The sequence below is a fragment of the Aythya ferina genome (genome assembly GCF_964211825.1).
Source record: "Aythya ferina genome assembly, chromosome: 5".
In the NCBI taxonomy this organism is placed as follows: domain Eukaryota; kingdom Metazoa; phylum Chordata; class Aves; order Anseriformes; family Anatidae; genus Aythya; species Aythya ferina.
In genome coordinates this window covers 14,860,823-14,884,984 of record NC_140301.1, presented here as the reverse complement: position 1 = coordinate 14,884,984, position 24,162 = coordinate 14,860,823, and the positions used below count along the sequence as shown (strand labels likewise).

The window sequence follows — 24,162 nt, the reverse complement described above, 5'->3', positions numbered from 1 at the left end:
CAGCATGCACTAAGAAGACCTCCTGAAACACTGCATGACCAAAAATTTCATCTAAAAATATATCACCCATAGTTTGGGTACTTTTTAAACCTGGATAATGAAATTAAATTAAACATGGAGAAAATTTTAATCTCATTATCACCAGCATATAGAATTCAAGCAAAATTATCACAGCCAATAAAAATCATCAAACATCCCTGTTTTTAAAATTACATGATCACTAGAACATGGAAATCACTATCAGTTTCTAAGAACAGCTGTAGGATGGACCGTGCTCTTATAACCCATTAAAGCTATCTTAATTTGTACATCCTTATCAGCTTTCCACTGTCTCAACAAATTGGTGCTTCACGGGAGCTTTATCTGAACACACAGTGTTCCATACCAGTGGCCCTGCAATCAGCAATAAAACATAACGAAACAACGTTAACAGCACAGTGTGCTAGTTTGAATAGCATGTAATTCAATAAGTTTTGGTAGCTTGGCTAGGGTAATTCCAACCTGTCTGTAGATTCAGATAAAAAGATAGAAAAGACATTTTCAGCAAGTCTGAATTGCACATGTATTCTCTCTCACTGTGTCTTTTCCCAGACCTGAATTGTTCCCAAGTCCAACTACAGACAGAAGGGGCTCTGCAATCTATAAAAGAATTAACTATGCTTTTGTTTTATGGGCCAGAAAAGAAGCTAAAATAAACCCTTTTCTTATGCAACACCTAATTCTCCAGTTACATTGTTAGGTTCTTTCAGCTTCATTTAAAACATCAAGTATCAGTTGTTGCTTAAAGCAAAATGCTGGACGTCTTTTTTTTTTTTTTTTTTTTTTTTTTTTTTTTTTTTTTTTCCGTGACCTGATCCAAGATCCAATAGGGTAAAACCTGTGTGAAGCAGACTGCTAGATTTCTCTGTCTGATTGCAGCTGCTGCCTTAGCATCTGCACCCTGTGCAATGGTGTGTCTGCCGGGGGGGATTTATGGTATGCACTGCAGGCAAAGGGGGGTGGGAATCTGGGGGCACAGCAGCCGGGGTGTGGAAAGGCTGTGCAGTGCTGGCAAGTCACCTCCAGGCTGAAATGCAGAAAAAATGGGAGAGCGAGGGAGCTGCTGACAGCCCACACATTGGATGATCGGTTTCTTTCTGAAATGAGGAAAGTAAAACAACACTCAGCAGTGATGAAAAGAAGTAAAAGAGCAGCCCTGAACTATCACTTCTCTCAGTGTTGCAGGGACTGGCTTCGTGCCCAAGGCAAAATTACGTCTAAACTCTCACACGCAGCTGAGCGAAAAATGCTGGAGTGTGCAGGGACTATCTGAGTTGAAATTCCCATTTTCATGTGATCCTAAAAACAGCTGAAGATCCCAACCTCAGGATTTGGCCTAAATGCTATAAATATATATATTTTTTTCACCCTTGCATAGCCTAATGTAGTGGTTTAAAACAATGCAGAAGTGTCTCTGTAGGAAACTTAAAACCCTTACCCAAGCTGCAGCTCAGAAATGGTTCCCCAGAGCTGTGCTCTCACATCTGTGCTGCACTGACACCACAGAACCTCTATGAGCACTGATGCCCTTCCCAAAAAAGCAGCTGGTCTGTGATATTCACCACTGTGAGGTACCACCAAGACTAGGAGCTTACCTAGATTTAAATGTGGGGATGAGGGAATGCTTTTCAATACTGTGAACATCCAAAGTGGCTTAAAACTACAACTTCAGTGGTATGAATTAAAAAGCTACAAACCCCTGAGTTTCCAAGCGGGCCTTGGTATATAATTAGATGAATTTAAAAGAAAACTCCCCTATGCACAGGTTATTTTATAATTGCCATCTGTGCGGAATTTTTATACTTTACACTGAAGCAATCTGTACTTCCCACTCCCAGAGACGGGAAACTGGATGAGAATAAGACTGTGTTGAGCTAGTAAGACAGTTCCGCAGCTATGTCCCTATAGAGGGGACATGGGAGAGACGCTACAGATAGTTACACAACAGACAGATATTTCTTTTTTTTTAAGATGATGAATGCACTAGTTCATTACAATCTGAAAGGTGAAGCTCTTCAGACAGTTTAAATTGAAATCTAACTATAATCTTCTTGGTTTCATGTCTATATCTGCATTTTTTTCACTCCAATAGATAACATTGCCAGCCTTCTAAAGGAATGTTGTTAGCTGTTCTTTACCCTGAGAGAGGGTCACTGTCTGTGAGATCAGCTTGTCTGAGAATAATCAACATACTGTACTCAACTCTTGTCACAGAAGAGAGCTGCTTTTGTTTCCTCCCCAGTTCAAGTTTAATTTTCTCTTCTTAATCTGAGTTTTAAAGGGTCTTACCAAAGTGTCAACTCTGTGTTGCTTGATGATGGAATTTCATTAGTCTAAGGTGACATTTCAGGTTTTGTTTTAATCATTTCTACTGTTATTGCTTCCTGCAGGGAAGAATTCTTTTAAATCGACAACACATTGCTGTGCACAGTAGAGACCTCCCTTGGCAGGATATAAGAAAAAAAATCGTACTTCAATGATAGCTATTCATACCCCAAAAGCAGGCAGAAAATAACAAGGAATAAAGCAGTCAGAGAATCTCTGAATATGGTCATCTTTTGCAAAAAGAGTAATAGAGGATAAGGCATGGTCTATAGTTGTTGAGGAAAACTGTTTGGCATACAAAAGCAATTCCAACTCCTATTACCATAATCCAAAAGTAAATCTGTGGCATTTCTTTCTGCATCAAACTTACAAATAAGTATGTATATGCATATAGATAAAGCCTGTATGAATATACCACAACCTGATTTGCAATATCCCTTATATATAACTAGAAATATCCAGCAAAATGTGATAAAGGAGAATTTGAGAAATCTATAAAAAAATTCTCTAGACCACAACAGTCAAAGTCCAGCTTTATATTTTCTGTTGCCTAACACTCCTATAAGTTTACACTTACCCTTGCCAGATGATTCCATTAGAATTAATGCCAGCACCCAAATGCTATTACATCAATTATTCTAGAGAAAGTTAACACCTAAATTGCAAGACCAGAATGCTCAATATTTCTACTATTGCCTGTGCATATAAACAGGATTTAAGCATTCAAAAATTAGTAAGATACAGAATTTTTTGACAAAGTTGTATCTGCTAATTCCTTTCCTTTTGAGCTCAAAGGCAAGCTATTTTATCACTTGGTTTTATAAATCATCTGGAACTCAAGATCTCAGTTTAAAAATAGAGCTTTCTCCTATATACAAAGAGAAGTGCATTTTTGCTTATTAGGAACATCATGAGGAGTGATGTCAATCTTAATAATGAGATTATGAAAGCCACTAGACACATTTAAATTTTGTATTATTTAGATATTTATATTTTCCATTAAAGAAAGGAATATTACAAGAATGTGCTGTCAACAGAAAATTTAATTTAAACCCAAGAGATTATTTGCCTGTTTTTCACCTTTTCTTCTTTGCATTTTATGACTTTCCTGCAATTTTATTACACATATAACAGCATTGTGCTGGTGAGTGAACAGAAACTGATTGGTGTTTGTTCATTGCCCAAGCTGAAGAAAGTGCAGAGTGCATAGAGCACATGCATTAGCTATAAAAATTCTGTCAGCTTTAATAATTTACGTTATTATTAGTAACACTGTGTGAGCAGGCATGTTTCCCAGGATTCACTAAAAACAAGGCAGAGTCCAAAAATCATGCCTTTCCTATGGTTGGGCTTTATTATTCCATGGAAAATAACAAAACAGCTTAACAGTTAAAAATATATATGTTTCTCTATAGACCTCCTCAAACTTAGCTGCTGGTAGTTTTCCTCCCTTAGGATGTATTAATCTTTTCTCTTCAACAGAGCCAATCCTACTTCCTTTATATTTAGGTCATGATAATGAGTTACCTGCCTCGGTGAGTCATTGTGCTGCTATTGACAATTCTTATGATTTTATAATGAGATATTATTTTTAAGTGTCAAATTATATTACCTTCCTACAGTCAGTCATAATGCTTTCTGTACTTTGAAACGACTACCAGCCACATTTCTATACTGGCATTTGCTGCCGATGCAGCTACAGTCCATTTGAATACTACTGCTTTTTGCTGTTTTGAATAACAATAATTAAAAAATAAATAAAAATGCCAGGCTGCCCTGAGAGTTAATGGCCACCTCCTCCATTTGATTTTATGCTTAGTGGGCTGAATAATAAGACTGGTCAGGAATTTTACAAGACATTATTTTTTCAGAAAATCCTTGGCAAAAAGACAGATTTGTCAAGGCTTCCAGTGGAGTGGGCAGCCCAGAAAGCTTGTCAGCCCTGTTTAGAGGCTGTATCTGAGAGCATCCTTCTGCCTGGTGCACAGTGAGGGGCCTGGTGGCCCTGGAACACACAACTTTGAAGCTCTGTAAGCTTGGCTTACACTGATTTTCCAAGGGTTTCTTGTTGCCTATCTTTGCATCAAGGCTTGTGTATGAAGGAATGCCAGTTTCCTCAGCAGCCCAAGAATCTTGTAATTTTTTTAGCCTCACATGCTTGAAACTATCTCAGAATTTCTAGCTTATGTGAAATTTGTAAATCTTATTCTGCTATTAATATTTTGTACTCTTATTTTTTACTTTTGTAGTAAAGAGTTTCAGTAAACTGCATAAAGGGATGAGGAAATTTAAACAGAATGGGACAGTCTGCAGGAAGTTGAAAATAATACAGAAAAATAAATTTTGTAAAAGGGGGAAAAGCTGTGGAGAGAGGTTTTGTGAAGTTATAGTAGATAACTATAAAAACAATTTTAGAGCAGTCAAAAAAACACCAGTATTAGGGATTATAAGAGAAAGAACAGAAAACAAAAACATTGACATTCTCTTAAGTTCCTGACATTCCTTCTTGAATACTGTGACACATTTTAAAAGGATATAAAAGAACAAAAGAAAGTTTACAGCACAGTAGCTGAAATGATGAAAGACATGGAACAGATTCGCATGGATGCTGGACAATTATTTGGGAGAGCAACCCAGTAAGAATTATTAAATATAAGTCCACTTTGGGGTCATAAATTCCTCTAAACTGAAAACAGTCAGAGACTGGACAAGTACTTAGCTAGGGTAAGAAGCCTATGCTGTTGACCTGCTCTTTGGTGTGGGGGTCTTTGATGTGTTCATAAAACTACTGTTGAAAAGAGAATACCAGCACAGACAGTCCTGTGGTGACACTGTTGCAGCATCAGCTCTGAGGTTAACAGAGGCATTCATTGTGATAAAACCAAGTACCTGGGTAAACTTGCATCAAATACTGAAGAAACAAACTGGCAGATTGAAAAGCTATCAAGAGTACCACAGAAATAAAATCCCAGAGAAGTCCCAAGTTAAAAATACTGGAGAGTGAACCGATAAATCCTTATGCTTTTTGTTCTTTTCCTATTTCCTACATATCCACTGTGTGTTACTACAGGAGAAGGATATTGAACTAGATGGATCTATGGCCTGACATGGAAAGGTCATGTTCATATGAAAACTCCTATGTTCATGCTCTTAAGAAAGGATGGCATAAGTAAGAGACCAGAAATATTAGCAATTTCATACATTTTAGGGAACATGTTGACTAGATCTTCAGAGCAACTAATCTTCTGAGCAAAATACCTCCTAGAGAAGTTAAAAAGGAGTCAGCACGGTGATACGAGAAGAAAATGGAATGAGCTAATATATGTGACATAGTTAGACACAAGGAGGTTTACTTTTTGATTTTGAATTTCTGCATGAATTTTGGACTTAAATCTGAAAACAAGTGTGCGACTAAAGCACAAAATAAAATGGAGAGCACATCTCACGAAGTGTGAATAATGTTCAAGACAGAACACTTAAATACTTAAAATGGATGGTGGTGGAAGCAAGAGAACATAATTAACCCTTTCCAAATTGGATTGGTATCTGCATACTGAGTGGGATGTTTTAATGTTTCTAGTTACATAAGGTACTTCCTTTATTACTATATATATGTATGTATATATAGATATACTCACACCCACACCTCAAAGTATCTTTTAATTCAAACAGTGCAGAGAGATTAGTTGAGTCAGTGGAGATGTTTTCCAATAACAGAGAAAAATAATAGACAATTCTACTGGTGGTATAAGAGCCTGAAAGAAAAACTGAATCTTCTCTGGTGGAATGCTACCAGACAATACACCATTCACAAATGTAATACAAAGTATCTAAGTAATGATAGGATTCCACCCTATCCACCACCAGTACAGATGGAAACAATTTATTTTCCTGTTGCTCAACATCTCTTATCTATCAAAACTACACAGTAAAATAAGAAAACAAAAAGGTTTTTGTTTGTTTGTTTGTTTGTTTGTTTCACAAAACATGTTTCAAAGTTAACCTTCATGACTAGAGAACACAACAGAAATATTTGACCGAGAGCACTATACGTATGTATATTTGGACACACTCACACAGCTGTGCATGGTGTAGACACAAATAAAACCTTTTTTCTTTTTTTTCACCCTTTCTGGAGTAAGTTTCTGCCTCTTAAATCACTTTGAACAGCTGAAAAAAATGTTTCCTTTGATTCTTGTTTATGTATTTATTTGGTCAAAGTTAGATGCCCACAGGGAAATTATTGAGTCCTTGATTTTTTAACTGTACCTATTAAATTTTAAGAGACTTGTTAATTGCCCCTGCAAGTTCCTTTTCATTACATACTATTTCTTTGCTTATACCCCCAAAATTCAATATAGAGGAATATCCTCTAAATTGCTGGAATTTTTATTATTATAATTAAATCATCTAGAAGTCCAGCGCAGACATAGAGAAGTGGAACATGACCTACAGATAGGCAGACCAATCAGCTCCCAAAGATTGCTTACATTTTCTTTTTCCTAAAATGTATGTTTATTGCACAGCGTAATGTGTCATTCTTTTAATCTCAAAAGCCAAGAAGAACCTCAACCCATCCTTATTACCAGTTCCAATAATCTGACTGGGTTGATTCTAAACTCCCATTTGAAATAGGATATAGTCAGGCATATCTCAGAGCAGTAGTGAGTTTTTTGTGAATCCACTAATTTAGGGCAATTTTAAAGTTTGGGGCCGTTCTCTATATTACATGTGAATCAAAACCAAAATTGCTCATTAATTCAGCTTTCCTTCTAAATAAAACTGATTCAATATTCTCAAGTGATGTCAAAGAGAAATAGACTGCTGGCTATGTATATTTTCAGAACATGCAAATTGTTTCTTTTTTACTTATGGAAGTAAAATTCTCAAAATAATTACAGTTGGATTATCAACTGCATTTTTTTTTTTTTTTTTCCCCTGCAATCAAAAGACTTCAACTAAAAGCATACTTTCTACTCAAATTTCTCCATCCTGCTTTACATGACATCTACCACATGTCCTGTGTAGTTACATTTCACTTTGCAGTTTGAAAGCATTTCCACAGGTGTACGAAGAAACTGTGAATTCTTAACATGCTTTCAATAACAATAAAGAGCAACATTTGATGATAATCTGCAAGTAAATTCTGGAGCTTGATGGTTTCATGTTTAGGTAATATAAACTTGGATGTTTAAAAAATATACTTTATATATAGAAATAAATAGATCTAGCAGTGCAGACAACCAGAACACAAAAGAGTATTCCTCAAAGAAACTTGATAGTATCAAGAAGCTCATGAGATGCAATGGTTTGCAGAGCAAGGGAACCCTACTTATATTCCTAGGGGTCTGTCACTGAACTGTAAACCATGAAAGATGCTTGCATTAGAAATAAAATGGATACAAATATTAATTTCTGATTGTCTGAAGGGGAACTTCCACTTACTTCCATCCAAAGTTTTGTTTGTTTGTTTGTTTTTCCTAGTAAAAAAGGTTGCTTGTTCCCTTTTGTTTTTCACCTACTGCTATTCATTAGAGACTTAGAAGTATTTTACAAAAGAACCACATAGGCACCACACAACAGTCACTCAGCATTAGCCTTATTCTGATGCCAGAGAAATCGATGAAGGATGAAGTGGGAGCAAAGATGATTCAATATTAACTCTCACCTATTCAACATAAACCTAGATATAAACAAATGATAATTCAAATGAAACTCTTCAGTTAACATCCAATGAACAATTTGTCTTCTATGTTTAAGATAGATATGTTCAAAATATTTTTAGTTTTATGCTGCATGGCCACACAGGCATTTTTATGCACTAACAGCTTAATTACATTAGTTTCTCTCCTTTTATTTCTAGAAGAGCTGTCACTAAGATTAAAATTGTTGTTCAAGGCACATCTAAGCAAGAAGGTGACTTTAGGGTTCATTATCTAATTGATCAAACAACCTGCTAATTAAATGTATCTGGGCCTAATCAAAGTACAGACAATGCAGAAGCATAGTGAAACTGTCAGCTAGGTGCATAAGACTCAAGCCATCAAGGCGACTGCAGCTCAATATTTTACTTAATTACATTAAAGCTAAGATTTTCAAAGGAGCCTAGCAGAGGGAAGTCTCGGTCTACCTTACATTGCCCTGCATATGTAACGCCATGGTTTTGGGGTGCCTGTATCTTAGCAATAAGATCTGTTTCACATGACTGCCCTTGCCAAGCTTGGTCACCTCCTACAGTTTTGACACAGAAATATGAGTCTAGTGCAAAATCTGGGTTAAATTATCTAAGTGAATGGTCTTTTTCATGGTGCCAAATTCAGACATATAGATCTATGTCATATGTCTAGTGTTCAATAAGAAACAGAACAAACAACAAAAAAAAATTTTCCATTGCTTAAAAGCAGTGAGCTGCTATAATATATATACAAAACTGCTTTATGCCATTTCTCTCTTAACTCTGTACAAACAGTAGCATTTTGTTTTTCATTAAGGCCTATCCCCATTCTGAAAATACAAATAAGCAGCTGATGATGTCTCATTCCTGGAAGTGTTCAAGGCCAGGTCGGGTGGTGCATTGAGCAATATGGTCTGGTGGAAGGTGTCCCTGCTCAAGGCAGGAGGGTTGGAACTACATGATCTTTAAGATCCCTTCCAACCTAAACAATTCTGTGATTTCTTACGACTACTATGACTTAAAGCATTTGATAATGTCTATAACTCATACAACAAAGACAGTGAGATCATTTGAGAACAGATTTAACAGTCTGGTTGGTAACACAGGTTAGAGCCAGAAGTAATATATACTTATATCTATCTGAACAATAACGGTTTGGTCTCAGTGATTCAAGAGTAATCTATTCAATCAGGTGGTAAGATCCCCTGCACTCAAGCAGTTCTTATGCAAAGGTGAACCACATTATTTTTCATTACTATTTACTTACATACATTTTCATTACATTCATATACATATTGCAATAGCATCTGGAGGTCCGAATCATGCCTGTAACACTGAAAGATACCTCAAAATTCACCTTAAAAGTGAGAACAGATGCAAGATGATTTGTTTAATGCCATGCAATGAATCAGAAGCATAACTATGACCGAAAAACACTGGCATCATTCTTCTACTCTAACTCATAGGCAAAACTCCAGTTGTTTAATGATGCATATAAAAACTCTAAGGAATGGCTCTGCCTGGTGTCACTCCTGGTTAGAGACCAACTGTACATTGCCACACTGTAGCCTGCCCTGGAGCTTAACATGGTTATCGCTTAATGTTACAGAGTGGTATCTCCAGAATGGAAGAAATTAGTTGCTAATGCTGTTCACACAGAGCTTGCCACATATCTACTAATTGGTTGAGTGTTTTTGAACTTCTGATTACTAAGAAAGATATGTAGCAATAACCACCAACTGACAGAATTATCTTCTTTGAGGTGATTTGCAGCCACTTGTCTGGGTACAGTAGAGATCTCTGGTAATAATATATATGAAAAGTAGGATGAATCTCACATAATGCACACTGTGCCTCTTAAATATTAAATTGAAATAGATAATGCAGTTTTATAAATTTGAACAAAGTAAAATTAGTAGGTTCCAAAGAATCTAATGAAATTCACTTCAATTTGAATAGAAGGTGAGAATAGGAGGGAAGATAGAGTAAAAGCCTGTTTTTACACAGACTTTGCAGCCAAGCCAGATCTCAGCGACTCTGACTTTAATTATGTTCTTAAGCATTGTAACTCTTCCATATGGGAAGCATCACCTGGTTTTAAACCAACTTTCTTCTGATATAAGTTTAGCATATTTACTAACAGCTCCTCAAAGATGATCAACATACTCTGATTTGAATTTCAGCCATTATGGGATCATCTAGCCACTAGATCTGAGACTCTTACTAAACTCAGTGGCATTTCATATGCCTCAGAGACTGTTATAGCAACAGAAATTACAATATAAGTCTTTTAAATGAAGCTATTTAAGCACTGAGCAAAAATGCCCATGGAAAGTTCATGCGTACATCAGGAAGAAAGCATGCATGTATAAAAATATACATGTGTATATGTATATGAACTGAAATACCAAGTTCCGGTTATGTTACAGAAGAAATTTCATATATGACATGCAGCATTCAGAGGCAACAGACCATTAATCTGCAGTGCTACTCAATTCCCAGCAGCCCTTTCTGTTCTTCAGTTTTACTTTTAAATTATTTTTTACAAGGAAATGAATGGAATACCTAAAGTTTAAAAATAAAAATAAAACATGTCTCAACATGCTTGCGTAAAGAGCCTTTAAAAAATTCTTCCAGCCTTTCTTTAAGCTGGAAGCCCATCAAAAAGAAGCATTAGTTCAGAAACAGAAGTTGCCTGTTCCAAAAGTTTAGCACAGCTAGCAATTTCAGAGTCTACAACCTGGATGGAGTCAAGGACACAGATTTGGACACAGATTTGGGAAGAAACTTCATCTGGTAAATCTATAAACATCTATGGTATTAAAACCTTAAGAAATTGAGGGGCATTATTCAGATTCAGTCAAAAGACCTTGTGAGATTTTTTTTTTTTTAATTGCTTTACAGAACAACTAGGGCAGAGTCAAGGAAAATTCAATGGTTGGTAAAACAGGCCGCAACAACAATAGGTCAAGAAATATTTTTCATCCCTTAGAGTCTGAATCAGATTTAGGCAGACGCCAGCTTTGCTCATACCAGGATCCCCTTCTGCAATGCTGAAAATCTCAGGAGCTCACTAGAAAATGGTCTGAGATGACAATATTTTTTGTTCTTGCTTCAGTGACAAAGGATTCCCAGTTCGGGGTTTACATTTGCCTAGAGCATTTAAGAATTGCATTTTGTATCTTGCCCTCCAAAGGCTTTGCAAGAGAAAGCTATTTAAATCTTTTCATCCTCTGTAAAAGTATTTATTATCTCATGTATTATTTCATGTATCTCAAGTACATTTTTAAAAAGAGTTATTACAGACAAAAGGGTGGGAACTAGCAATGATGAAGGTGGAGCAGTTTTACTGAAGCTTTACTATTATGGTTTAACAAAAAAAAAAAAAAGTTAATGTTCTCAAAAAAATAAAAAGGATTTTTGATTTCACTTCAGCTAGCCTTTCAAAAGCATTCAAGAAATTAAGTAGGCAGGAACAGATGACTTGTCTCTTGCTCCTACTCTGTGCCTTTGCCAGAACATCACCTTCCTTCCTATCATGAATATAGAATCATAGAATCATAGAATCATAGAATTATAAAGGTTGGAAAAGACCTCCAAGATCATCTGGTCCCACCACTGCCCTACTGCCAACACCACTCACTACAGCATGTCCCTAAGCACCAGGTCCAGCCTTTAATATCCTGCCCCAAATTCCTGCTTTATTAGAACTTAACAGCAATCAAGTGAGTGCAGGTATTTAGTGCATCAACATCTAATGCAAATATCTAACAGCCTATCCCTCTTTGTACATACACAGAAAGAGTACGAAATGAGCAATGTAATATCCTCTATACTCTTCTACTGAAATGTTGGCAGTGCAGCAAAACATTCACAGTCATATTTTAAAACATATTTGTGCCATTAAGAAGGAAGAAAAGCAATAGGAGCTCCTGTAGGGTGAAAACAACACATCTTGAATTGAAAATCAGGGGTTTGGATGTTCTTTTGAACATGGTCATTGGCTCTCCTATTTCTGCCCAAAGGGGAACCAAAGCAGGGAAAGGTGGGATGCTGTGGCACAGGCTATACACTACACATCGGTGGCAGAGCAAAGAATTCAGTTCTTTGACTTCTAGCTCACTTCATTTCCTCCACAACAGATTATCTACTAAAGAAGAGGGAGTAGAGCCATCCAGATCAGTGAGTAATTGCTCGTCTTAATCCAGCAATCTGCATTTTATATTTTTTCACAGTACTAACAAATGCAGTGCAAGATGCCCAGCCAAATGAGAATGCTGTTTTCTCTCCTTTTGAAAAGCAAATGATCCTTGCATGATTTGCAGTTACTGTATTAATTATGAAAACATTACTTACTTAGGATTTTTCTAAACCACTCTGAAAGTAAAACCATTTAAATGTTGATTCAGTTTCAGTGCCCAAGTGAACTGCCCCCAAGGAATCCCAGCCACTGAATCGCTTGAAAATGCCCTTGTAAATTAGCAAGCATTGCACAAACACTGCTGGCAAATTCAATCATTTCTATGTCGTGCTGCATTGTTATCTGCTGCTTACTTAGAGAGTTCATTCTTCCTTAATTCCATGTAGGTTAGTGAGATGATACGAATGACTTTGCTTAAGTAGCACTGACTCTATTAATACTTAACTTCATAGAATAATAAAAACAGAGCCAAAAGACTTTAAACTATCACTTGCATAGCATTTCCTCATGCTCTCTATTTTTTAAATATCTATTATCTCTTTGATGATATTTTTCCATTAACAAAAATCCTTTGTACAGTAACTGAGTTTAATGTAGTGCTATTAGAAGAAGGAAATGTAGAAGATCAAGGTTCAGGCTACAGAAAATCTGATGTCTTTCAATCCCTATGGACTTCCACTGAATTAACAAGGGCCAGGATTCTGAAAACCAGATGATGCCTATGCTATGGCTGTCAGTGGCTTCTATTACAGCTGTTGCTGTATCAGCCCTTCTAGGAATCAGAGCCATGACAGCTCTTAAATAAAATAAATTCACTCACTCATTTATTCTTTCATTGCTTGCTTCCCAAGTTACAGGAGAACTGAGAAAAACACTCAGAAGTGTGCTTTTCAATGAAACTGAAATATCCAATATATTCTTTCAAAAGTAAAGATAACAATAGCATATTAAAATGTCAAAAACAGATATTTATTTTCTTACTATAAATTTGCATTACCACCCTGCAAGCAGCCATTTTGTGAGTGTAAACTCTATATGTAAAGAATAAAAAGTAAGTTTTGAAAATTTATTCTCATATTTTATAAAAAGTTTCCTAAGTTTTAGACCTCTTGACTTCATCGTATAATTATTTTGATCAGGATATAATCATTTATATTAGTGATTAATGTGATTACATAAGTATTTAAATGCCTGAGGTACTGTAAGTTAAATATAAATTAGAAAAAAAAAAAAAAGATGTATTTATATATCTTTTCTATTTTCAACATAGGTAATTTTCACAGAAGATTAGGAAGCAGTTTCTAATTCTAATAAAAGGCATAGACCATTTTATATAACTTTGTACTACACAGCTTTTCATTAAAACAGGGTTAAAAATGTTAACTCTCAGTGGAGTAGTGATGATTTAATTAAAGTTTGCAAACGCTGTGTTTCTAATATTTGTAAAGGAACATGAAAGATATGCAGCGTAATTCTTACTATAGTATTACAAGTGTTATTCCCTGACAGTCTATTAATATTTTCCCTATTTTATTCCCCAAACTCAAATAATTCTAATGTTGTTCTCAGACATATTACAAAGCTCCTGCCTCTTCTGTTCTTTTAGTTTCACAAACTTGCAGCAATCAGTGCTGTCTATATTTGTATAGATAGGTACATGTTCTTCCTTAATTCTGGATAAATCCTTTCTTGCATTGCACATTAATAGAAATGATTAAGCCACATTTGGGTACAGAACTATAGCCCCAGTTGGCTGCCCCTCCTACCAGCTAATATTTCAGCCTTAATGAAGTTAGTCATCTTACATTAAATATAATGGTGCTAGGCAAATTGTGAATGATGCCAATAACTTGTGTAATTTTCTGAAAAGCCACTTTAGCTGTTAAATTGTCCTACTTCTTCATTCTCATGATATTGGTAATGGAATCATTTGAAATTATGGCAAGCTAAAAGCATAAATAAGCTATAAATAAAATGGTGTGTTTTGTTATAACACAAGGAGGATGCCATTCCTGGGTCTTGGTCTTACAAGCACTTAATGCAACCATATTTGTTACTTACATATGAGATTTATTTACACTGTGAGGATAGACTTATTCCATACAAAAATGGAGTAGATTTTAGTATAGCAAATAAATTGATTAACTAATTATTCTGCACTTATGATATTTAAGTAAAACATAACATTTGTCAGAATAGGAATGATACCTTATATTTCCGGAACCTGGTGAAATTCAGATTCCATCAGTCTAAAACTGGAAAAAAATGGGAAGTAAATAACATGTTATATCTGTTAAATGTGTTTTAGTTTTTAACTGAAACAAGAACCTGATGTGAACTGGAGGTGGCATAGAATCATAAAGGGAAATTACATGCAATATTGAGATTATTTTGATTGTAGACATTTGCTAGATACCCACGTGATCGGGAGATGCAAAATGAGAATGAGATGATAATTGAAATGCAAAGCAAGCAGATGAAAAGATGACATAGGGGGCAATCAAGGGGAGATTTTGACAGCTGCTTGGTCAAGTGCTGGAATCCATTAAATTGAATTACAAAATGTCACCAGTGCAGCAGCCAGTCAGATTCAGTTTACATAAGTTTGGCACAGTGAAGAGGTCATGTTTCATTAGGATTAGCCCTGTTTCTCTTTAACACAGTTCCCTGAATATCATGCAAGAAGCAATAGAGTTCCGATTTTCACAAGTTGATGGGTCTCTTGTATGCACCACTGTCATTTTAAATACTCATCTACAGCATATATTTTTGTTGTAGCTGTGCTTGCAGCAATTTAACTGCATCTTCCACACTGCATATGTCACTTAGGCAAGCAAATATAATGTTAAAATTCCAAAAGTCTAAACATAGATTATCACAGAGCTCTTTAAGAAACAGTACAGATTCTCATCTTTTTTACTTATACTTGCAGTCTTTCTCATTCTGTTTGGTCCTGGATCCTTGTGACCTTTGATTACTTGCTGCTCTCAAGAACTTTCATATAACTCTGGTCACTATCTTCATGCTTCCTCCTCAGAACTTTAAATTTTCTGAAGATATACTTTAAAATAGTCTACCATTAAGCAATCAATATCAAGTCCAGTAGTCACAACAGTAGTTTTGCTGTTGGTTTTGTTTTGTTTTGTTTTTTATTTATTTTTCTTTCACCCCAAAGAAAGACAGGTAACAAACAATATTTTTAGTATTATATCTTACTTTCTCATCATTTGCCTTAGAGGCTGTAGCTTCCTCATGGCCACCTCTTTGCATGTAAGAGTTATGAATAAAACAGCACTACTGATTAACTTAACAGTTAAGTGCAGGTCCAGGTGTTTTATGAGCAGAGAGTGTAATATGCACTGTGACAAGTATGAATGAAATAAATACGGTAAGTTTATTTCAAAATCATTTTCTATGATCTTGACTTCAAAATGCAGCCATTTTTCCTCTTACATATATATTATGCCAAATATCTGAGCCTCCAGACAGAAAAAAATATAGAATGCAGCACTAAGATAAAAGTCTGAATTTTAGAAAGCACTGATCTACCAAAAGCCTCATAACTTGAAACACATTAAGAGTACTTAGACCTTCACAGTTTCAGATTTCATATTACTCAAGCTGGTACAACACTTCCGTGAGTGTTCTGGAGCTTATAAAAGTTAATTAGTTCATGGAATCATAGAATCATTTAGGTTGGAAAAGGCCTTCATGGTCAAACCGTCAACCTGACCTACCCAAGTCCCATCACTAAGTGTCACATCCATGTCTCTTAAATAGCTCCAGGGATGGGGACTCCACCACTTCCCTGGAAAGCCTCATTGTTTCCTCATGTCCTATCACATCAAGTATTCTCCAAATGGCACATCACCTGGCTACAGAGATGAAGAATGTGTCAAAGTGGTACACTGTCTTAGAGGAATTGACTGGTCTAGGGTTTCATCTTTCTGTATGATTTCTTGAGGGTTTTTCCTGTTCCTTCAAAGTTTTATCTGAACACATCATATGGATTGTAATTACAAAATTTCATTGTCAAATTCATTTGATATTTGGAATTATTATATGACACAATACATACGAGATATTATATTTGTTATTTGAACATATTACACACTGACATAAATCAGAAAGTAAATTTAAAAGAAGAAAAATCCCTCCTCATATTCTCTAGAAAGGTGACAGCAAATACTGCATGACTTAACCAGTCATTTAATGGCTTATATTAAATCACAGTCATATCATGTAAGTATCAAATTTTACCTTTCCACAAACCTGGAAAAAAATCAGTGAATATACCTCATTTTATTTCCTCAATCCAGGACCACACTCTGATACTGAGGGATGTCTAGCAGCATTGGAAGCAGCTTAGAATTTCCAATGGGAATAATTTATTGTGATATGCAATAACAACAAGAACATGTGAGATGGAGACAGTTTGGGATCAGTTCCAGAGAGATGCTGAGAAAGAATTTAATCATGCATTTTAGGTCTATATCCCTCAGTTGGTTTGACCCACTGCTCCCCAAATATGTGATGTCTCAGGAAACAAGACAGTGTTTAATGAGATGGAACAGTTATTCCCCAGGACAATAGTACTCTACAGAGTAACCTGTGTATGATGTAAATCTTCAGTGGTTGTTTACCCAGCAATATCTTATAGTGGCATATTTATATATGCTGATGTAAAAACATATTGACAGCACAAGGCCATGCAGATCTTAAACACTTGGAGTAATAGCTAAATATAATAATGATTATTTTAAAAGTCTGAGATTAGGAAAATTAATCACACAGTAAAGAAAGACTTCACAGGTAGATAAGAAAAATTATATAGGGAAAGGGGATGAGGTTGCATTGCCATTAGCTGGTCTCTGTGATAGCTCATTGGGTTAGCTATTACCAAAGAAGTCAAACCTAAGTATGTGTGTGTAGTAGCTGAAACATAAAAAGCAAGCAGGAAGCTCCTGCTGGGAACACAGGAAGAAGAGGTCTTAGATTTCTCTGCATGAGGTTAGAGAAATGTTTGGAGATATGTTCCCCTGTGGAGTTCAACAGCAAAGTAACCATTAAACAGCCAAAAGCATGGCACCAGCAAAGGAGAAAGAGAAAAGGGAAAAAGCCTATACAGCAGTAGATGTGCTGTGTTAGTGACAAAAACTGTATCTAATGGTCATTACACATCATTTTCAGCTGCACTGAGGTAGATTAGGAAAGTATTAAAAGTAATCACGAGCCTTAAAGTAAGGACCACTTGGATATTCTTTTGATAAAATGCAGAATAATTAGAATAAAGATCAAAAATTTATCTGTCCATACATGAGTGCAAAGAAAAAGAAAGAAAGGAAACCTCCTGCTGTTGCCCCCCCCCCCCCAAAAAAAAAAAAGATTGACAAATTGACAAGAGGAGAAACCGTAGTCTTGTTTGTCCAGAGTTGATGGAGAAATAGGAGGATCACAAACTACACTGGAAAGCCAGTTTAACAACTTGCTTTCTGCATCTTACATCATCCCCAAAAATAAAATCCCTGACAAGCCATAATGCTTACAGTGGAACAGGAGCCAGCTCCTCCTATAGAAACACTGTTTTGGCGTGATTTTATAAAATGTGCATCTTTGTCATTAAAATAGACTGCAAAGATCAAAATGGATCAAATACTAGGTAAGAAAGTGCCAGCTTTATGTCATCTCTTTGCCCCGAGGCTGCGTCCAATTGGATCTTACATCACAGACATCCATCTAATGTTTTCTTGTGCCTAATTAACTTGAACTTCTTGACGAGCTTCATGCCTGGCTTCATGTTCCAGACATAAATCTCCTAGTAAAATAAATAATGCATGTTACATTTTTCCTAAGACTGATGGTGTTCCAAAAGAGAAAACAAAACTGGATGACACGTTTTCTTCAGAGAAAGGTGGCATCTGAGACCAGGAAGGGCACTGGATAAGTAATGTTTTCTCTAACTGCGGGCCATAAATCTCTTGGAGGTCATCCAAAGGTTTAAAAAGAAACCTGTCAGTGAGCAACAGCTCAGTTCTGCAGAGCTGGGAATTAAGAGGGATTATTATTACTTACTCCAATTTTTACACTTCCTAGAAAGCTTCAAGTCATCCTTAATTGCTGGATATAGTTCAGCTTCTTCAAAATGAGGACATCAATAAGCACAGCTGTTTTCTGCTCTCCTGTCCTGGAGAAACTGGTTACTACTGACTGGTAGAAATCACTCAAAAATACATGAGCTGAAAGGGCCCTTAACTTTCAGAAAGTTGGCTAAATGTAATAATTAAAGCAAAAGATGTGAGGAGAAGTGACAAGGCAAATAGACCATTGTTCCACAGACATTTCTCTTGGCAACAGTGTCTTTCTCAGGAAGTTCCTGCCTCCTGTGTCCCCAGCTACTGTTTCCATCCTCTGAACACCCATTTGGTGATATAATTCCACACACTCAACAGACCACCGGGGAACCAGGTTATAACATCCACATCAAAAGCAAGCCTCCCTATAAAAGCAGATTATTTTAAAAACATTATTTTTAAAACACTATTTTTAATCTATCTTTTTCATCATGCAACCCCATAAACAGTGGTACGGATAAGCAATGGGGACAGAATCAACTTAAGCACAATGAGCTACTGAATAACTGCCTCAGGACAGAGCAGGAATAGAGCTAGGTGACACAAGGGAAGGACTCATTACTAACTAGAACACTGATCTGGAAGACAGAATGACAAGGTGTCAGTTAACCATGGTACCTATCTAGGGCAGAGGATAGGGTGAGTCAGCAACACAACAAACAAACAAAAAAACCCAACGCATAATTCGATGCATATGAGATCAGTGAAATGTTGGCAGAATTGTTTCCAATAAGAATGTTTTTCAATGTTTTCCATGAGGTCTTTATAAGCACCAAATATGATGAGGCTATTGAAGCTTGCAAGGCAGAACTGCAAGACCAAGTCAATACAGAAGCATTGATTAAATGCAGAAGGAGAAGAGTAAGAGTAGATCAAAGGAGACAAAAAAAATATCTCTGCAGAGTTGAGGTAGGAAAAAAATGGAAGGTTAATCAATTCTATCAATTCTCCTGTTAAATTATATAAATAATAAGTTAATAATAATAAAAAATCCTACTGTAAATACTTACCCATTTCTTTTGGAGGGAAATTCAAGGAGTAAGCAAATGACATCACAGTCAGGAGTATTTAGGTCTTAACTCTTCTCTTTATACTACCTACAGCCAGAGGAAGCAAAGGTCTAGGGAAGCACCTTCCTTTCTCAGACACACTGCTGAGCTCAACTCGACATTCCACTTCTCCTCCATGTACAGATCTCCAGCTGTTTTTATTGGGAGTTCTGGACACTGACTGACAGAGTTTAAACTTCCTAATAACAGCAGGAAAAAAGTGTGTATGTAGTGCACCTGAAACACATTACTCTCTCTCTCTCAGGGGAAAAAAGAAAAAAAAAAGTTCTCAGCTGCAAAGACAAGCATTTAAAAATATCCCAGATTTTCTTTCTCTACAGCTACATTTTTAAAGTAATCCTGTGCAAATGAATGAGGCAAGGTCTCAGTGGATGGCAGACATATAGGAAGAATGACTAAGACATGATCACACACTTGAAGATAGTGACATAATATTTATGTGGATGTAAACAGTTTATCATTCTATCCCTCCCATATTTACATTTTACTGGAAATGGTTTTCTACCACAGAAATCCTTACATAGGAACTAAACTGTTTCTGAGGGGGGAAGAAGTTGCAAATTTCTACTTAATTTTTTCTTAGAAAATGATGAAAGCAGAAAGCAGAGGTGTTAATGGCATGTGCATGAACACTTTTACTACAGTCGTCATAGGAGGTTAAAATCCTAAAGCCAAACAGTTCCAAATTATTTAACCTATTGTCATCACAACAGTCATCACAAGTTCAGATTCATGTTAAGTCTTATTATAACCAGTATGTATAAGGGTCAGCACAGTTGTTTACTTGTCCTCGTTATCATTTCTTGTGTGTACTAAATTCATAGCATGACCAGGGAATCTGCAGCCTCTTTAAGTAGAGAATATAATGTATGAGAGTGAATTTGTCCTTTTCTTCTTCAGGGCACTAGAAATAACCATGGCATTCCTGGTATGACAGTGGGCATACATACATCAATGGCTCTATAACCTCACCATGAATGGAAGGAATTTAACTTTTGTGTGTGCGTGTGTGTTTCAAATATACATAACTGCTATAGCCAACAAATAGCTCTTCTTCTGAATTCTAAGTCAGTCCTTCCTTTCATTCCTTCCTCTCACTCCTCCTTCCTTCATTCCAGTTGTTGCCAGTGCTCATAAATTTTATATTTTATCCGTAATAATAAGTAAACATCAACTCACATACTTAAAATTGTATCAACACTAACAAGTTTCTGTCTGACATATTAAGAAAAGAAAATAATCAAATGTATTTAGATACATTTTTATGTATCTAAATAGACTAGCACCTTATTATTAAGTCAAAGTTTCAATCCCATCCTGTTGAAAATGAGAAACTGCCTTTCTATCAGTATTAAGAGGTTTCAAATCAGGCCCTATTTGTAGAAGTCTTTTGTATTCTGAAAGTCTTTACTCTTTTCCTATTTCTCTTTTTTGTTCTATGTTGACTCCTGAGATAAGGAATAACAAGTAACTGGGAAAAAACAACAACAACCCCACACTGAAATTTGCTTCTGGGACTTAAAACGTGAGATTATGAAGATGGTAATATAATTCTCTGATCTATGTGATCCATAGTTAAGTTTTCAAATGTTACTTATTTGTAACCACTTGTGTTAACACTTTTTTAAGTGCCTAACTTGAAAATAGAGGAATGAATAAGTGATACCCGTAGGAGAACATAGAGAATACTGTATTTCTTTTATAGTATAGAATAGCATAGTATAGAATAGTGTGGATTACTATATTTCTTTTCACAAAATCACGTCTAAGCATGATGGAATAAAGACTTTCTGTTATTTCATTCACAGGATGGCACAGCCTACAGTTTTCATCCTGGAATTCTTGCCAAATTCTACATTAGACTGTCCAATAGGAAACTGCTTATTCACACAAGGCTCGGGAAAATCTGAAAATTTGGCAAGTGAAATAAATAATGTCTAATATTCCTTCTTCATCATCCATAAATCAGTGAAACTAAAAAAAAAACAACAACAACAACAACAAAAAAAAAACATTCTGTGAACTGGAATTGGAAATGCATGCCAGCAAGTTCAAGGAAAACACATGTAATAGAAGTTTATGTTTACATTTCGCTCACATCAGATTAAATCCCATGAAAATCAGATTTCACTCTTCAACTTCTAAAGCATTTCTCACATTGTGATTTTAATCAAACTGAAATAAAAAATAAAAAGAGAAAAATGCATCTATTGCAGGCCACTGTACTTCTGGTTTATTCAGATTTTCTTAGCGATCTTCAGTTGTTACTTGAATCTCATCAGGCTGTTAACTGGGACAGTGGAAAGGTCACTAGAAAAAAAATTCTGCTGGCATTCTGTCTGAAACAGAATTAGAATAAAAGAATTCTAGGAATACTTAAGAAAAAAAAATATCAAGGAAGAAAAACTTTCCAAAACATGGAGTTCAGGAAAGGTGCAAGCTATCATTTGATCTTGGATTAATAATCAAGAGGTTCATCTATCAGAGACTGACTGACATATTAGAGTATGCCAAGTATGGTGTCACTGTTTCTACACAAATTCCTAAACCCAGCATGCACTTTCTAGATTTTTTTTGTTCATTTTATTAGTTAGAATTTTGGTTTAAGCAAGTGAATAACCATTGATTTCCTTCTGTGACCATGTAGGATGCATAAAGTTTATATACAGCTTGAATTTGATTTGTTATTGCTAACACTGATAAACCCAGTTTTGTTTATGAGCCCCATTTTTCACTTTTATTTTCTTTTTGGATCATGACAGTTGGAAATTCCATTATTAAATGGCCACCAATTCAGACTTAAATTACTTCTGGTACTAAAACAACACTGATTTTTCATGTTGGTCATTTTAAATTTAACTTTTGGCTGCAGTAAAGGAATGGATTACAATAGCTCTCAGATCAGTCACTAGTGGATATTAGTGACATTACCCATTACTGTGAAACCCAGACATTGGTTGCAATTCTTTGTGTATATTTAGATGAACCAAGAACGTGAGAAATAAGAAGATCTGTTGCTTGATGCTCCTAACATGCAGACTGTGTGATGCCAAAACTTTAGTATTCCTCACAAAACTAAACAGAGCCACTTGTGCAACTGGGCAATTTTGTCTACCTTAGCCATTAACTTCTTTCTATAAAAAGTGTTACTTTAACAAAGTGCATGGTAGTGAACCATAGATCATCACTGTCTCTATTTTACTTCTGTGACTTAAGCAGCCTTTTCTATTTAGACAAGTTATCATGACTTCTAGTTGTGGTATCCTGGATTCTCAAAGAGCTGTAAAGACACGTGATAATGAATTTAAATGGACTATATGGAAAAAGGCTCAGATTTCAAAAACATTAAGAAAGAGTCCTAAATCCTAACTTTCTTAATCCTTCATCTTTGTGTCTTATCTTCTTTATTTGTAAAACTGGAATAATGATCAAACAACAGGAGTTGCAAAGGTTAAAAAAAAAAAAAAAGACCTACGCGTAGAATATACTGCTTCTAAACATGTAGTTTTGCTAAAGAAACCCATTTCTGAGTGTAGTGTTCAGAGAAGTTGAGCACTTTTGTGCTGCTTGGTTATTTAATATATTAGGCAGTGTACTACCATTTTCACTATGCTGTACTGTATTTTTAAGTATTGATCAGAGGCTCACTGTGTTCAGAGAGGCACCTCTTGTTTCTTTATGCATTTGAAGGAATTAATGACTGTGAAGCAGTCAAATACTCTTGTAATCAGCACACACACACAAAGAATCATAGATATAAATCAAGGGGATTAAATAAAGACATCGCTTCCCTCATTTTGGCATACATCTCAATGTTGTAGAACACCTTTTTACTCTTTGCTTCCATAGCTCTTTTCATGAAGTGTCATAGTGCCATAATATACCAATGTTAGAAAACTACTGAAAATAATAATATGATAGTATATAATAGTCTATTTGTCAAATATAAAGCAATGCTTTAATATATTAGAAATATATGCTCAATTTAGCTTTAGTTCACCTATGTTAGCTACTATATTTTATGCCATATAAAATCGGTTTTATCTGTACAGCTCACTTGCTTTACAGAAAAAAAATGCAGAGATTACCCCCAAAATAAATTTTATTTTACCTAATTTAGTTCAAATATCTGTATAGCTGAAAAGAACAACAATTTACTGGATTAAAATAATCTTCAGCCCCAAAACACAAAGCATATCCAGGTCTGCCTGGTGATGTGGGCTGTCTCTTTGCCATCTGCTCCTAAGGAGGAAGAACACAGGACTGTTCTGCCAGAGGGAATTCCTTCCCAAAGGCTGCTATTTGGCAGCCATCGTCTCCATACTGATGCTTATGGAGAAGTAGGAAACATTCCCAGCACCTGTGTCTCAAGGTACAGCTCCTTTAATTTACTTGCATACATAATCTTTTGAATTTCTACCCACAGCAATATAGGCAGTCCTATTTCACTCGATTCATTTTTATCCCCAGTACAAGACCAGTTTAAAAATAAAAATGAAAGCTATACCTAGCAAAACTTGAGATTAAAGTTTTGCACAGTGCAAGCAAACAGAGCATTGCAAGCCAAAACAAAGCAAACAAACAAAACAATGTAAAATGTTATTCTAATGAAAATGTTGTTCCAATCTATGCTTACAACTAGGTTTCATTCACATTCCTCATGTAAAATGTCTTTCAGTGTGTTTTTGCTCAACAGCTATAAAGTCATGTTTTATAGAATCA

General features: G+C 35.7%; 1 protein-coding gene across 13 annotated transcripts in view; it reads right to left on the bottom strand.

Annotated features, from left to right (window-relative positions):
* The window catches only part of LRRC4C (leucine rich repeat containing 4C), a 510,287-nt gene that overhangs the window by 23,483 nt on the left and 462,642 nt on the right, over positions 1–24,162 (bottom strand). Inside the window, exon 1 of one of the 13 annotated variants that reach the window (XM_084519867.1) lies at positions 19,381–19,430. The exons of the other annotated variants lie outside the window; for them this stretch is intronic. The gene's annotated coding sequence lies outside the window, so the exon portion shown is untranslated. Of the gene's footprint in view, positions 1–19,380; positions 19,431–24,162 lie in introns of those variants that run through there. 13 annotated transcript variants of the gene reach the window in all.